We start from the raw sequence: 15846 nt of genomic DNA, 5'->3' as shown, positions 1-15846 counted from the left end.
ATAGTTTAGTATCTCAAATATTTGAATTATTAAACAATCTAATCTTTATATAAGAGACTAAACTGTGAATAAAATACAAATTAAGAGCTAAATAGTATATTATTAAAATATGAGGACAAAATAACGTGTTGGGTAGTAATAGAATTGTATATTAATATAAATTGTAATTAAGTATTAATGTGAAAGTCTGTTTGTAATTTTTCTTACTATGTATCTGTATCTAATTGTTATCTATATACATGGATGAACTATTAGGGATAATTACAAACAGACAGAAAGGACAATTACAAACAAACCCTTCATATTAAAACTTAATTACAATTTATACTTATTAGGTAAAAATGAAAAGAATAATCTTATTTTTGAGATCAAATACATGTTCACAGCACATTTTTTTTATCAGTATGATGAATGTCTCAGATTTTATACCTATAGAATAGTACATTTTGAATACACTCACCAAACCAAACCCCTTAATTCCATATTTTTACTAAAAGATATTATTAAAAAATCTTAATGGATCCTTAATGGCATATTTTCACTAAAAAACATCATTATATTATAACATAGTTGTGGTTTGGCAACTTTTAGGATATATACAGTTAATTTATTTATTTATTTTAGGTTTTATGACATCTGAACTTGAAGATAAAGATGAAAGTGGTTTCACATAAAGTTAACAAAGATCAAATAGATACATGAACATCAAACCCTTTACTTTTTGTAGTGTCTAAAAATCAGTCCAGACTGCGTTTAGGTGGAGATTTTTAAAACACTTTTAAGGTGTAAAAATACTCATAACATTTTGGGCCAGGAACAATTTTACCCCTAATGTTGACGTTGATAAATTGGGTCAATTTGAGAAATAATTCATCAAACTGTCTTTTCGGTCATGAATCTTGTCATCTACACTTCACACATGCGTTATTTTATCAGTAACAAATCACAAACATATGTTGGGATGTGAAAAAAATATTAAAAATATACTGTATTTTGTACGAATTAGACAAAAAAAATTCAAAAAATTCACCGAATTTATAAATATTAATCTCTAATTTTATTATTAAATTACAAAAAACATTATATCATTTTTTAGAACAAATTGATATGCAATTGGTGCAAAATAAAAAAAAATGACTGTATTTTATAATAGTGTCTGAAATTGATCCAATTTATCAATTTTAGGGGTAAAATTGCTCTTGGCTACAAACATTAGGGGTAAAATTGCACCATTTTAGACGTTAGGGGTAAAATTGCTCCTGACCCAAAAGAAACGGTATAGGTAGAGGCAGTAGATCGTTTTCAAGCTATGACATATCGTAGATGTGAATTGCTACCTCGTAATCGTCGATCTACTTAGCATTAGAAGTTTTTTTTTTTTTTAAGACATTTTGTATCGAATAACAATTATATACTAAAGTATATTTTTTTTTTCAATTAATGCTATTTTGTCTAAAATTTTTTTACATAGAGTTTTGTCCCCCTCCCTCAAATCCTGGATCCGCCACTGACGCTCAGGCAGCTCAAGCGGTCACATGCAGACTTAGGCGGATCCAGTCTTATTTAAAAATTAGTCATTTAAATTTCTGTTTTTCAATTTTAAATAAATTATTAATTAATCAAAAACAAAAAGAAAATATTAAAAGCATCAAATGTTATTTTTAAGGATATTAATGTTATTTTTGGCACAATTTGTTATTAATGTTATTTATTTTTTCAAAAGAAAAGACCATGCATTAAATAGAATATAGAATACAAGGCTTGGACAATGAAATCAGGAGGACTAGTATGCCACCTTATCAGTCGTGGCATATAATATGATGCACTTGCCGTTGCAATCCCGTAACTCCGCCCCTAAACCTATCAGACTTGACCCCGAGATAATAGAGGCATCCACATTCAGTTTAAAGTGATCTGGATGAGGTCGTAACCAGAATCACACTCGAGCAGACCCTGCCCCACCCGGAACAATCTGGCCACAATCATCCCCTTTGATTGAGCATTATGCCACTCCTTCAACCTAATGCACGCTAGACGAAAAGAAACATCTGTAGAATTCCTTTAATTATTCCAAATAGAATTGTTTCTATTCAGCCACATATTCCACACAACCCATAACACTCAAACAGCAATTCTCAGCACTAAAATTCGCAAGAATGAATTCCAACCAATCTTTCAAGTAAAGAAAATCGCCACCTAACACTCTACCTAAACCAGACGTGTTCCAAACATACTAAGCGTGAATGAAATCTCTAAACACATGTAAAATATACTCAAAATCTAAATTACAGATAACACAAACAAGATTGGCAGCCACACGTTTCTCCATAAGCACAACAGCTATAGGCAAAACATTTCTATAAGCACCCCAAAGCATATTATGCACCTTAGGGGGAACTTTCAAGCTCCACATCTTCTTACACATACTATTACTAACCAGTTGGGTCCCATTACATAATCATTTGTAAGCACTCTTCACAGAAAAAGAACCATCATTCTCTAAACTCCAAAACCAAATGTCTTGAACGCAATTACTAGAAAGCGGCAAACTAAAAATAAAGTTTTGATCTTCCTTGTTAAAGACATCTCTTATATATGATTTTTTCATCTCATCTTCTACAGTTAACTTCAAAAAGAGATGAAACTTTTGCATCTGCAATTTCTTGGGGAAGAATCGTAGATGATTTCCCTTCAATTCCATCAATCAACCAATGATCATGATCGATCCTAATATCTTCACCACTTCCAACCTTTCTCCTACAAACTTGAATCAACAAATCTTTCGCTTGAAAGATACTACTCCAAACAAAACTCGGGTTATTACCTTTATCTTCTTCCAAAAAACTACAATTTTTAAAGTATTTAGCCTTAAAAATGTGCAAAACCAAAGAATTGGGTTGAGTCACAAACCTTCATCCCAGCTTATCCAACATAGCTAGATTGAATTCACGTAACCTTTTAAAGCCCAAGCCACCAATCTCCTTAACATCACAAAACTTATCCCAACTGAGCCATCTTATGCTTTTTCCTTTATTACACTACCAAAAGCCATTTAGCATACGCTCAATTTCAAGACAAAGATAGTTAGGAAGCAAGATAAAATTCATAGCGAAATTAGGAATAGCTTGCACCACCGTCTTCAGTAATATCTCTTTGCTTGCACTATGCCATTTTCCCTTTCACATGACACAAGATACATGACAGACATTTGTTTTCGTGTCGTCTGAATATTTTTTGTGACATTATTTTAACTGTATGTCATCTGAAGGCGAAATAAAAAATGCGCTCGATTCTCAGATGACATTACGATTACAGAATCCTGTCATCCAAAGAAAACGCGCGTTTTCGTTAAATTTGATGCGCTCAATAGATGACACTTCTAATAAATAAATGTCATTGTATGCCGAAAACAAAAAAGCGGCAAATGAAATTTCACTTACGCGGCCATACCAAATTTTAGGCGCTCTATATCATTTGACTGAAATTCCAGCTGATATATAAACCCTCTCTCAATCCCAAACCCCAGTTTAGGTTACGCAAGCTTCATCCCTCTCATCCATCTCATCCCTCCCATCCCTCTCTATCTCCATGGTTGATTTGAACATGCAATCACTGGGTGAGCTCGAAACATGGTACGAGTAAGCCATATTTTCTTCGTTTTGTATTAGAGTATCATTGTTCCTTACTCTATCTTTTCCTCATCCGATTTACTTTGGTGTATGTCGATTTCAGCAGTTGGTATAATGATCTTGTGATTTTCAGACCTATCATTGAAAGGTTTATATCGCTCGCTTAGCTACACTGATTTTATTGTATTTAGATCCACTACTGTAAAGCTTGGGTCTTTATCTTTTTTAATCTAGGGCAACACAATGCCTGATACAGTAGATGGTATGAACTCATCTGATTCATTTTTATTTGAACACTATTTGCAGGGATAGTAAGAATGCTTTAGTACATGGGAAGGCTAACTGAAGAGATTGTCAATCGGTTCATGCCTTTAGCATATGGGAAGATTTCTTTAACTTACTGAATATATATTAATGTTATGTTGGTTTAAACTGATTGGTCATGCCTTTAGAAGTGATTGTGTATATTTGATGTACTGTTTTGGAACCTAGAACTCATTGATTTAGGAAACTAGCCTGATTTAGTATATATATTGTTATGTGGGTTTGAACTGAATGATTACATATATGTATGATGTTGTGGGTGATGATGAAATGATTGGTATGAACTGATTGGTTAGATATAACTGTTTAGGAAGCTAGGACTCATAGAGTTTATGTATGAATGATCATTAAGCATGTGGCTGATTAGGCATACTCTAAAGCTTTGAATGTTCATTGAGATTGGCACTACTCTTACACCTATGAGTTATACTGCTAGAAGTGATTGAGTATATGTATGTCTATGAAGCATGTTTATGTATGATGTTCTGTTGATGTTTATGTTTGAGGTTTTGTATGAGTATGTGTACAATTGTTCATTTGGGCATGTAGCTTATTCATCATGCATCAAGTATTAGAGGAACATTGTAAAAGAGTCATTGAGCATGTGGCTGATTAGGCATACTCTAAAGCTTTGAATGTTCATTGAGATTGACACTACTCTTACACCTATGAGTTATACTGCTAGAAGTGATTGAGTATGTGTATGAAACATGTTTATGTTTGATGTTTTATTGATGTTTATGTTTGAGGTTCTGTATGAGTATGTGTACGATTGTTCATTTGGGCATGTAGCTTATTAATCATGCATCAAGTATTAGAGGAACATTGTAAAAGGGTCATTGAGCATGTATGAAGCATGTATTAAAGGGTAAATTTAGGCTAATTGCATGTACTGATATGGCTTGCAAATGATAAGATATCACCATACTCTTTTTTATTTGAACATAACCTATGATGATAAGTAAGGAATAAGTTATCTTGAATAAGTAAGGAATAGACATGCACGAATAAGTTGTCTACTTGTTATAGCATGTTCACTTGAATATACATGTCTGCTTGAATAAGTTGTCTACTTGTTATAGCATGTTAGGCATACTCCTAAATCTCCATTACTATGTATCATGTCACTTGGCTTGTTATGCTTATGGAAAAGTGTTTAACATGGTGATGAAGTTGTATGATTCTAGCAACACAAGTTTATGACTAAGCTTGTGGTGACAGTATCATACACTTCATCACCATGCTAACTTCATCATGAACTGTACAATCCAAGTGGAAGGTGATAGGGCATTTTGTCCTTATCTTTTAGCGTGAATTACGGATTAATTATGGACTAAATAAGTGAGTTTAATTACAAAAATAATGTTTTTTTAATAAAAATAACAAAATAAAAATAAATTTTATGCTTTTGATCAATTTCCTTTGTTTTCAGTTAATTTCGGAAAAATAAGCGTCAAGCTAACTCGGCTGTCGAGAATTCTATTTCGCAGGTACAAGCAAAGGAGTAAAAACCCACCGACACACGCGGGGCGTCTCTATTAATGCGCGGGGCGTACATGAGCAATTATTTAATCTAAGTTTCAGAAGCTCAAGTACGCGGGGCGTGATCCAAGCCACGTGGGACGCCAAAGATATGATACAAGCGTTTTAACTCTAGAGGCTCAACCACGCGGGGCGTACTCTAACCTACACGGGGCGTGGTTATGACAACCAGTCTGATTTTGATCCACACACAGTCAATTATCAACGGAATGGGCAAACACGCGGGGCGTCTGTCTGTCCACGCGGGGCATGTTCATGACATCAGGCCTGAATCTGATCCTCATGAAGGAAATTGTCAACGGAATGGGCAAACACGCGGGGCGCCTCCTTGTCCGCGCGGGGCGTGTCCTGGGAAAAATGCAGAAATAATGCAACTTGTGTATTTACGATTCTACCCCCGAGCTTGATGTATAAGTAAGAGTGATGAGCACTCATTTCAGTATTCAATTTTCCATGTATTAGAGTTCCTCACACCTTGAGAGCTTGTATAATCCTCCCGTTACTCCGCCGAAGTTCCGCTCCATTCGCATTCACCAAGCTCGAGAGTTCCACCTCCAAGTCCTAAGAGATGACTTTGAGTCCGGTTAGCTAGTCTCAAGGGCCGATTCTTCTTCCCTTTCTACTTGTTAATTAGCTTGTACTCTTTCTATGTACTAGGCTTGGTTGTATCCCGTACTTTCATATTCCATATTTATAATACATGATTTACGATTCCGTTTTCACTATACGTGTTAATGTTTATTGCTTGGTTTGATACTTATAATTGATTATTGTGTAGGTCGTTTACGAGCTCCGAAATCTATTAGGAATCACATAGGTGTTGCCTCACCGGAGTTGACAAACCGGAAACTGTAGGAATTGACGAGCCACGGAACTTACGGGCCCTAGTTTCTGATCCTGAGAATTAGAGTCACCTTAAAGGGAAATCACGACTCTAGAACCTCACGGAGTTGTTCGGTCTATTAATAGTCGTCTTTGCAAGAGTAAAACTATTAATCGTGTATATTTCGTGTCGTTTATCATAGGTTATAACTTATCATCACCCGTATCATTGAAGAGGACTTGAAATACATGAAAATTGTCTCACCCGTAGTTTAGGAGTAGTTCATAGTTGTCACCCAACCAACTAAAGTATTCACCGCTTAGATAACGTGTAAAACCGAGTAGTTTAATACTTGTAGTTATAAATCCCGTGGATTCGATACCCGGTCTTAACCAGATTATTACTTGATACGACGGGGTACACTTGCCCCTACGAAGTAGCATCTAGTAGAGTTAGAGCACTTAGAAAGATCATATCCATAGCCCTAGCACACACTTATCGTTATATTTTACCGCTCTACCGGATACCCTACCCGCCATCAAGTTTTTGGCGCCGTTGCCGGGGATTTATATGTTCTTGCAATATTAGACCAAAACGTTTTATTGTTAGTCTAAGCATTATCTTTGTATAAATTGTTTATATACACTTTTACCGACAATATGTTTTGTTGTTCATATTTTCTTTGTTTATTTTTTTGAGTTTATGCACACCCGATCTCGGAGTGATACTCTCGTTCCTATTGATCTTGAAATTGAACGAACTCTTTGTAGGATTCGGAGAGAAAAGATGGCCAACGTCAATGATGAAACCAACCCACCGGTGAACAACGTCCCGAATGGAGGGGGAAACGACACCCGAACAATGATGGAGATCCTAGCTCCGCATCGACCATAAAATCGCAATGGAATCGTCGCCCCCGCCATCCCGGCCAACACATATGAGATAAAGACGAGCATGATCCAATTGATCCAACAACCCGGTCAATTCGGAGGAGAACTTCATGAGAACCCTAACGAACATCTTGATAAAGTTCTTGTGTGTGCCGATACTTCTCGGCAAAATGGTGTCCCGGTTGAGGCCGTACGTCTAAAACTTTTTCCTTTTTCCTTGACAGGCCAAGCGTTGGAATGGTTGCACTTATTGGAAGCCGGAACTATCACGTTATGGGTCAAGCTCGAAAAGGAGTTCTTCTCCTATTACTTTCCACCTTCCAAAACGGTGAAGTTGCACAATGATATCACTTCCTTTCGGCAACTCGAGTACGAAGCCCTTCATGCGGCTTGGGCGAGGTTCCGAAAATTGCTTCGATGTTGCCCACACCATGACATCCCCAAGCACGATCTTGTAAGTACTTTTTATCATGGTTTAACACCTACTAATCGTGTTACCGTGGATTCCGCAGCGGGTGGGGACCTGTTCAGAAAATCAGCAAGCGAAGCATATGAGCTCATCAATAAGCTCGCCAGAAAAAGCGTTCAATGGCAAGAAGATCGGCTTGTCGGACCCCCGAGAAATCAAGCGTTTGCCATGGAGAAGGAGGCTTCAAAGGGTCCCATGGTTGAGATGAACAAGAAACTAGACGCTTTAATAGCACAATTGAGCCTCAATAAAGATGCACAGGTCCTGATGTGCAACCACTGTGGTGGTGATCATGACGGAAGAAATTGCAACACCGGCACCCCTTTTGTCGGTGATACCGAGAACGTAAGTTACATAGGAGGTAACCAAAGGTACAACTCTAACTCAAACTCCTATCCTAACCACCACAATAATAACGATAACGGGTGGAGACCTCGATACCAACATCCTAATCTGTCATACGGTAATAACAATAACGTATTGAGGCCCCCACTCGAGTTCCACCAAGAATATAGGGAGCACGGGCTGGGGCAATCCTAAAACGCCCCCGGCGGTCGGAATGCCCAACCTCCCAACAACGTGCAAGGCCAATCGGTAACTTCCTTGTTAAAGGACATTCTAACCCGTCTTGCCGACAATGAAGTGTTTTGCAGGGATTTAAGTCACCAAGTGACTCATTTAAACCGACAACAACAGGAGAGACAGCTAGGAACTCTCCCGACCAATACCGAGCAAAACCCGCGGGCTAAGAATATAGAATCCGGGCAAGCAATAACTCTTCTTAACAGTCATAGCTCGGATCTATCAGGCTCCGGTTAGGATATCTTGCAATAGACACACCCGCCGAGAAAGTCGAGCTACTCCGACTATAAACGTAGCCCCAGTTTGCATTTTCCAAACCTTTTGTCTATATGTATCATATACGTTTTTCAAATTAATTTTATTTTTCTTCGTGTGTATTTTCATCTTCTTTCCAATTGTTTTCGTTTTCTTGCGGTTGTCTCGTTTCGTCAATTTTTAAATACACACCAAAATGTAAAAAAATCATAAAACCCACAAATACAAAAAAACAAATCCCATTTTTAATCCAAACATCTACGCGAAGCGTACACACTGGTGCGCCTCGCGTAGATGAGCTTCTGAACATTTCCTGGTGCTACAAAGCACGGTACGCGGGGCGTAGCCCCTACTACACCCCGCATGTTCCTAGAATTGTAGGAGCCTTCACCAATAAATGGCATAATTAAAGCACGCGGAGCATGCCCTAGGCACGCCCCACGTATCCTAGGGGAGTTGCGGACTGCAACTCCCCATGGCAGCTTTCCCTCTTCCCCACATCTCTTCTCCACTTCTCCACTCCACCTCTTCCAACCTCCAATCACCTCCACTCTTTTCAAATTCAAAATAACTTAACTTCCCTCCATAATTAATTTTTCCTTTAACCACCCCCTTAATTAATCATTAAAACCCATAAAAAATTAAAAGCCATTAAAAACCCATAAAAATTCAAAACAACTTTGAAAAAACGGAAAAAATGACTCAACTCCACTCTTCTATGCGGGGCGTACCCCCATGCACGCCCCGCGTACTATCCATTCTTCCACTTCTTTTCGGTAATGAGGTAGGTTACGCGGGGTGTACCCCTATACACGCCCCGCGTGCATTGGCCTTATTAGACCAAAAATTGGTCAGGAGGTGGAATACGCGTGGCGTGGCCCCTTCACGCCCCGCGTACCCCCTGGGTATCCGAAAAACCCTTGGATTCCTAGCCCCCTACCTATTTAAACCCCCTATTTCTTCCCCCCCCCCCTCCTCCATCACACTCACTCCAACTTCCTAATTCCCTCCTAAAAGCGTGCCAAACTCGGGTTGGGGCACTTAGTCACCATCTATGCCACCTCCGCTCTTAGCACCGCCGCCCTTGATCGCCTTCCCCACTATGACCCCCACCCCTTGGACAAAAATGCCTTCCAAACCCTCAAACACCACCCCTCTGGTCCGGGTGAGAGTTCGGGGGCCGGCCAACAACAAGCGGATGAGGAATGGGACTCGGACTTTGGCCTCAACTTTAGCCCACCTCCCAACCCCGACTTCCAATCGATCTATGCTCAGTTGGACATCTTGGAGGGGAACCAAAGGCAAGATCGGGCCCACCTCAACTCCCAGTTTGACACCCTCGAGGCCAACGTCACCACCCGTTTCGACACCCTAGAGGCTCATTGCCTCATGGACCAAGCCGCCATCGCCACTCGCTTCGACACATTCGAGGCCCAACGGCGGGAGGACCGGGCCAACTTCGACGCCTTCACCAACACCTTCTTCACCAACATCCATGGCCATCCTCCTCCGCCTCCGCAATAGTTTCTTTCTATTTCTGTTTTTATTTTGGGTTTTTATTTTATGTCCTCGTGTTTTTATATTTCCGTTTTTATGTCTTTCGTTTCTTGTTTTCTTTTTCGTGTTTTTATTGTATTTTATTTTGTTTCGTTTATCTTAATATAATTTTCTCTTTCCTCCCGTCTCTAGTTGTGTTTTGTTCAATTATTTTGCCTTAACTCGTTGTTTACGTGTTTATTTTTTCTGTTCCTGCATGCATTAATAAGGTTTACGCGGAGCGTACCCCTGGCTACGCCCCGCGTGACCCACCTTTTCCTTTAAATAAAGGCTTCCCACTCGGTTTACGCGGAGCATACCCCCTTCTATGCCTCGCGTATTCGAGTCTCTACCCAGAAAGCACACAACATCCACCTTTTACGCGGAGTGCCCCTAGTAGGTATGCCTCGCGTAAGACCAGACCTATAAAGTCCTTGTTTCCCTTTAATTTCATTTTTATTTTTCTTTTGTTTTTGTTTTCCTTTCTTTTGCGACGTCTTTGGAATACATGTCATTTTAATCACACGGAGGGTCGTGCAACCCTACACTTACAGTTTGTTTTGCACTAACAAAAACAAAAATAAAAATAAAATAAATAAAAATAATTAAACTCATTTATTGGCTCATAAATTACCCAACACACTACCTTCTACGGACAATAATCAAAAGTTCCGTTATTTGTCGTCAAAAGTAAATACATCGAAACATAAAGGATCGGTTTAATTAAGAAATTTAAGTCTTGATTTCGAAATTATGGAATTTATGCAAAGCCAAGGTTCGTATTAAACAAAAAGCATTGAGTCCTAACCCACAAGTTATCTCTATAATGAAATTTAAAAAGGCAATAAAAACGGGATTTTTGAAAAGTACACAATTTAACCCGAAATTCTTGTGAGGTATTTTTGAGCCTGAAAGAGTTTGTACGAGAACTCTATTTCTTTCATAATTTTTCGAGAGCTTTGACTTCACTCGACTCATAGAGTTTATATCTAATACCGGGTTAAGTACACTTATTTTGGTAAAAAGGGCAATAGATGATAAAACGGACCCACTTAGGCTAATTCTTTTCTTAATTATTTTTCTCGTTTTCATTAACCTTTAGGAAGCCCCCTCGAGCCTATTAACCAACTTCTTTGCTAACACCTTTTTAACATTTAACCCTTTTTCCTCTTGTTCAAATACTAATAAAATCAACCACATCAGAATTACCCGAAACAAACCAAGGCCTTAAAAGCACAATAAGTCTTCGAAATCGTTTTTGTGTCGCTCTCAAAATAAAAAGAAAAAAAAATATATATATATATAATAACAAAAATAAAGAGCAAAAAGGCATTCTCAAGCTCCACCCGAGCAATGTCAAGTTTTATTTTACAAGCTTGCTAAGGCCAAAAAGAAAAAGCGATGCGATCATCAAAATGGTATTTGGACTCGAGTTTCTAAAGATTAACCACTAAAAAAGCCACCCACATTACAACCCCCCTCCAGGTTCATTTTTAATATTGCCTAAACCATAACATAGGAGGAAAAACCCAGATGAAAATGCAAACTCAAAGTGACTTCGAGTAAGTACAAAGGAGAGCGCAAAAACACCGACCCACCAAAATTTGAGCGTAAGAGTGAAATCCCTTGGTAAGGTACAATCGGGTTCTCAAAAGATAATCGATCCCCGTTAATATTGCCTATTAAGTTTGATCATGGAGATTCCAAATAAGTTTTGGTCACTCATTCGCTTGCGTAAGTACTTGCTGAAAACTTTTTCGTAAAACTTTAGCTTCGAAATCATGCACTTGGTAAAACCAACTGGAAGTTTGTTTCTTAATTATCTCAATCCCTTGTCTTTCGATTTCTTTTACTTGAGGACAAGTAAAACTTTAAAGTCCGAGGAGGTTGATAGGGGCATTTTGTCCCTATCTTTTAGCGTGAATTACGGTTTAATTATGGACTAAATAAGTGAGTTTAATTACAAAAATAATGTGTTTTTAATAAAACAACAAAATAAAAATAAATTTTATGCTTTTGATCAATTTCCTTTGTTTTCAGTTAATTTCAGAAAAATAAGCGTCAAGCTAACTCGGCTATCGAGAATTGTATTTCGCAAGTACAAGCAAAGGAGTAAAAACCCACCGACACACGCAGGGCGTCTCTATTAATGCGCGGGGCGTACAGGAGAAATTCTTCAATCTAAGTTTCAGAAGCTCAAGTACGCGGGGCGTGATCCAAGCCACGCGGGGAGCCAAAGATATGATACAAGCGTTTTAACTCCAGAGGCTCAACTACGCGGGGCGTACTCCAACCTACACGGGGCGTGGTTATGACAACCAGTCTGATTCTGATCCACACACAGTCAATTATCAACGGAATGGGCAAACACGCGGGGTGTCTGTCTGTCCACGCGGGGCGTGTTCTTGACATCAGGCCTGAATCTGATCCTCATGCAGGAAATTGTCAACAGAATGGGCAAACATGCGGGGCGTGTCCTGGGAAAAATGCAGAAATAATGCAACTTATGTATTTACGATTCTACCCCCGAGCTTGATGTATAAGTAAGAGTGATGAGCACTCATTTCAGTATTCAATTTTCCATGTATTAGAGTTCCTCACACCTTGAGAGCTTGTATAATCCTCCCATTACTCCGCCGAAGTTCCGCTCCATCCGCATTCACCAAGCTCGAGAGTTCCACCTCCAAGTCCTAAGAGACGACTTTGAGTCCGGTTAGCTAGTCTTAAGGGTCCATTCTTCTTCCCTTTCCACTTGTTAAATAGCTTGTACTCTTTCTATGTACTAGGCTTGGTTGTATCCCGTACTTTCATATTCCATATTTATAATACATGATTTACGATTCTGTTTTCACTATACGTGTTAATGTTTATTGCTTGCTTTGATACTTATAATTGATTATTGTGTAGGTCGTTTACGAGCTCCGAAATCTATTAGGAATCACATAGGTGTTGCCTCACCGGAGTTGACAAATCGGAAACCGTAGGAATTGACGAGCCACGGAACTTACGGGCCCTAGTTTCTGATCCTGAGAATTAGAGTCACCTTAAAGGGAAATCACGACTCTAGAACCTCGCGGAGTTGTTCGGTCTATTAATAGTCGTCTTTGCAAGAGTAAAACTATTAATCGTGTATATTTCGTGTCGTTTATCATAGGTTATAACTTATCATCACCCGTATCATTCGAAGAGGACTTGAAATACATGAAAATTGTCTCACCCGTAGTTTAGGAGTAGTTCATAGTTGTCACCCAACCAACTAAAGTATTCACTGCTTAGATAACGTGTAAAATCGAGTAGTTTAATACTTGTAGTTATAAATCCCGTGGATTCGATACCCGGTCTTAACCGGATTATTACTTGATACGACGGGGTACACTTGCCCCTACGAAGTAGCATCTAGTAGAGTTAGAGCACTTAGAAAGATCATATCCATAGCCCTAGCACACACTTATCGTTATATTTTACCGCTCCACCGGATACCCTACCCGCCATCAGCAGGTACATAGTGGTGGCTTTATGATGCTATGACAACAAGTTTTAGACATGCACGAATAAGTTGTCTATTTGTTATAACATGTTAGGCATACTCTTAAAGCTGAAAATGTTATGAAACCATTCAGGATGGTGATGAGATAAGTTTACAATATACCTTCCACTTGGCTTGTTATCTGATTGAAACCATTCATGATGTTGATGGGTTTTCGATGCTATCAGCATAAGTTATGAACTTGATATTATGTTTAGGAAGGTAGTTGATCATGCATACTCTTAAAGCTGAAAATGATGAACTTGCCTGATTCTTTTCTATTTTAACATGAGTTATGCTGATGAGACATATGTTTCATGTCACTTTAGCATGTTATGTGTTATGTGTCTATGTATGAAACATGTTGGCTTGTTTTATGTTCTGTTTAACTGATTCAGGAATAGACATGTGTTTCATATCAATTTAGTATGTTATGTGTTAGGAAGTAAAACTGATTCAATTTAATAGACATAAAGGAATAAGTTGACTACTTTGTTATAGCATGTTATGATCCACTTGAATATACATATATATGTCTACTTGAATAAGTTGTCTACTTTGTATTGCCTATCAAAAAAGGATAGCGTGCAAAGGGGGCATTATGATGTGACGTGCGAATAGTGTACAAGGGGGGGCGTGATGCGCGAATAGAAAGGAGATTTTGATGCTAAAGAAACACTGGAGCTAGATGGATGGAGTGGAATACTGGAGGGGCATAGAGCCAACATTGAAGATCAGATTGATTACCAAGTACATTTGTAATCAGTAATCATTCTGTTCTTCAAGAATGGCTCTATGCCCATCCAGTAGTCCACACCATCCAGCTCAGTGTTTCTTTGGCATCGAAATCTCCTTTCTTCAAGAATGTGCAGATGGTAACTGTTGAGCGATTTCCGCAAGTGCACAGTTTCGCTTGTAGTAATAAAAAGATATCGATCCCACAGGGAAAGCTTTTTCAACAAAAACTTATTTATGTGTAGTTTAAATTCGACTTAAGGTTTATAGAAATAGATAATCGTTATTTGAAATTGGTTTTAAGATTGGTAGAATAAGAATTAGGCTAGAATATGTAGAATGTTAGAAATCAATTCTGTTTTGAATATGAATTACAAAACAGAAACGTTTAGTGTTTAAAAATAAGAGAATAATTGTGTTCGTTTGCATTAAGCAAAGAAAACAACTTTAAACTTTGTATAAACTATAAAAATATAATTACATAAACTCTTTCAATTAAAGGGCTTTGAACCGCGGACAATCTTCCTACGGTCGGGATAGATTGCTACCTTAACCAAATTAATTCTCGAAGAATGAATTTGCCTAAGTGTTCAACAAAGTTTCCTTGTAAAGATATTGAATTTAACTACGTTTTAATGAAAACACTAGAACTCACTTCCGATCATTTACAGAAGTGCTACATAAAAATTTATTGAATTGCATGAACTTTATTAGATGAAGTATGAATTTGATACAAGTTTACAGAGAATAAAAAGCATGGAAGCATTCAAACGACATGAGAGTTTCGGGTCGTCAATCCTTTCCTCAAACCTCGTTAGAGTTTGTCAGGCTCGTGGGTCGAATCCGCTACTTAATCTTCTCGCTGAATCTTCGGAATAGAGACGGGTACTTCTACTACCAAAATGTAAACTAATATGAACAGATCTTAATATAAATCTAATTGCTGCTGTGTTTGTAATTAACTAAGAACAATCTTGTGTACGGCAAGTTTGCTTGTACAAAAATGAACTCTAATCTCTGACTCTTTTCTGAGTCAGAGATTCTACATAAACTCTGCACTATAATCTTAATAATCTCACTCCTTCAGTTATGAACTTCTTCATCTATTTATAATATTCCAAGAGGTGTGTTTGAAGGGTCGTATCCATTGTGAAGAGTCGTGTCCATTGTGAAGAGACGTTTCTATCCACCTGAACGGACGCGTTTCTTTGAATTAAAACATGTGAAATGAGTGCTGTACGAATTTCTGAAGTTACCGAGATTCTAGAATCTCGGTCGAGATTCGGGAAGCAGTTTTAAGTGTTCAGAATGGAAAGGAGAAGTGACAGGATTTGGCATGTCGCGATCAAGAATATGGAATCTCGGTCGCTACCTGGAATCTCTAGCGAGATTCTAGAATCCCTGCCGAGATTCGGAATATTTTTCCCGTTTCTGACTTCGTTCCTGTCTCCTTGTATTTGTGCGTTCGTTTTTCTTCATCTTTTACTCTTTTCGTAGGGTTTCCCCTTCCTTTTTGACCACTTTTCGTTCCTATT

This window comes from Euphorbia lathyris, chromosome 7 (genome assembly GCF_963576675.1).
Source record: "Euphorbia lathyris chromosome 7, ddEupLath1.1, whole genome shotgun sequence".
NCBI lineage: Eukaryota > Viridiplantae > Streptophyta > Magnoliopsida > Malpighiales > Euphorbiaceae > Euphorbia > Euphorbia lathyris.
The sequence above is the reverse complement of the archived record's forward strand: the minus strand, read 5'-3'. Positions refer to the sequence as shown.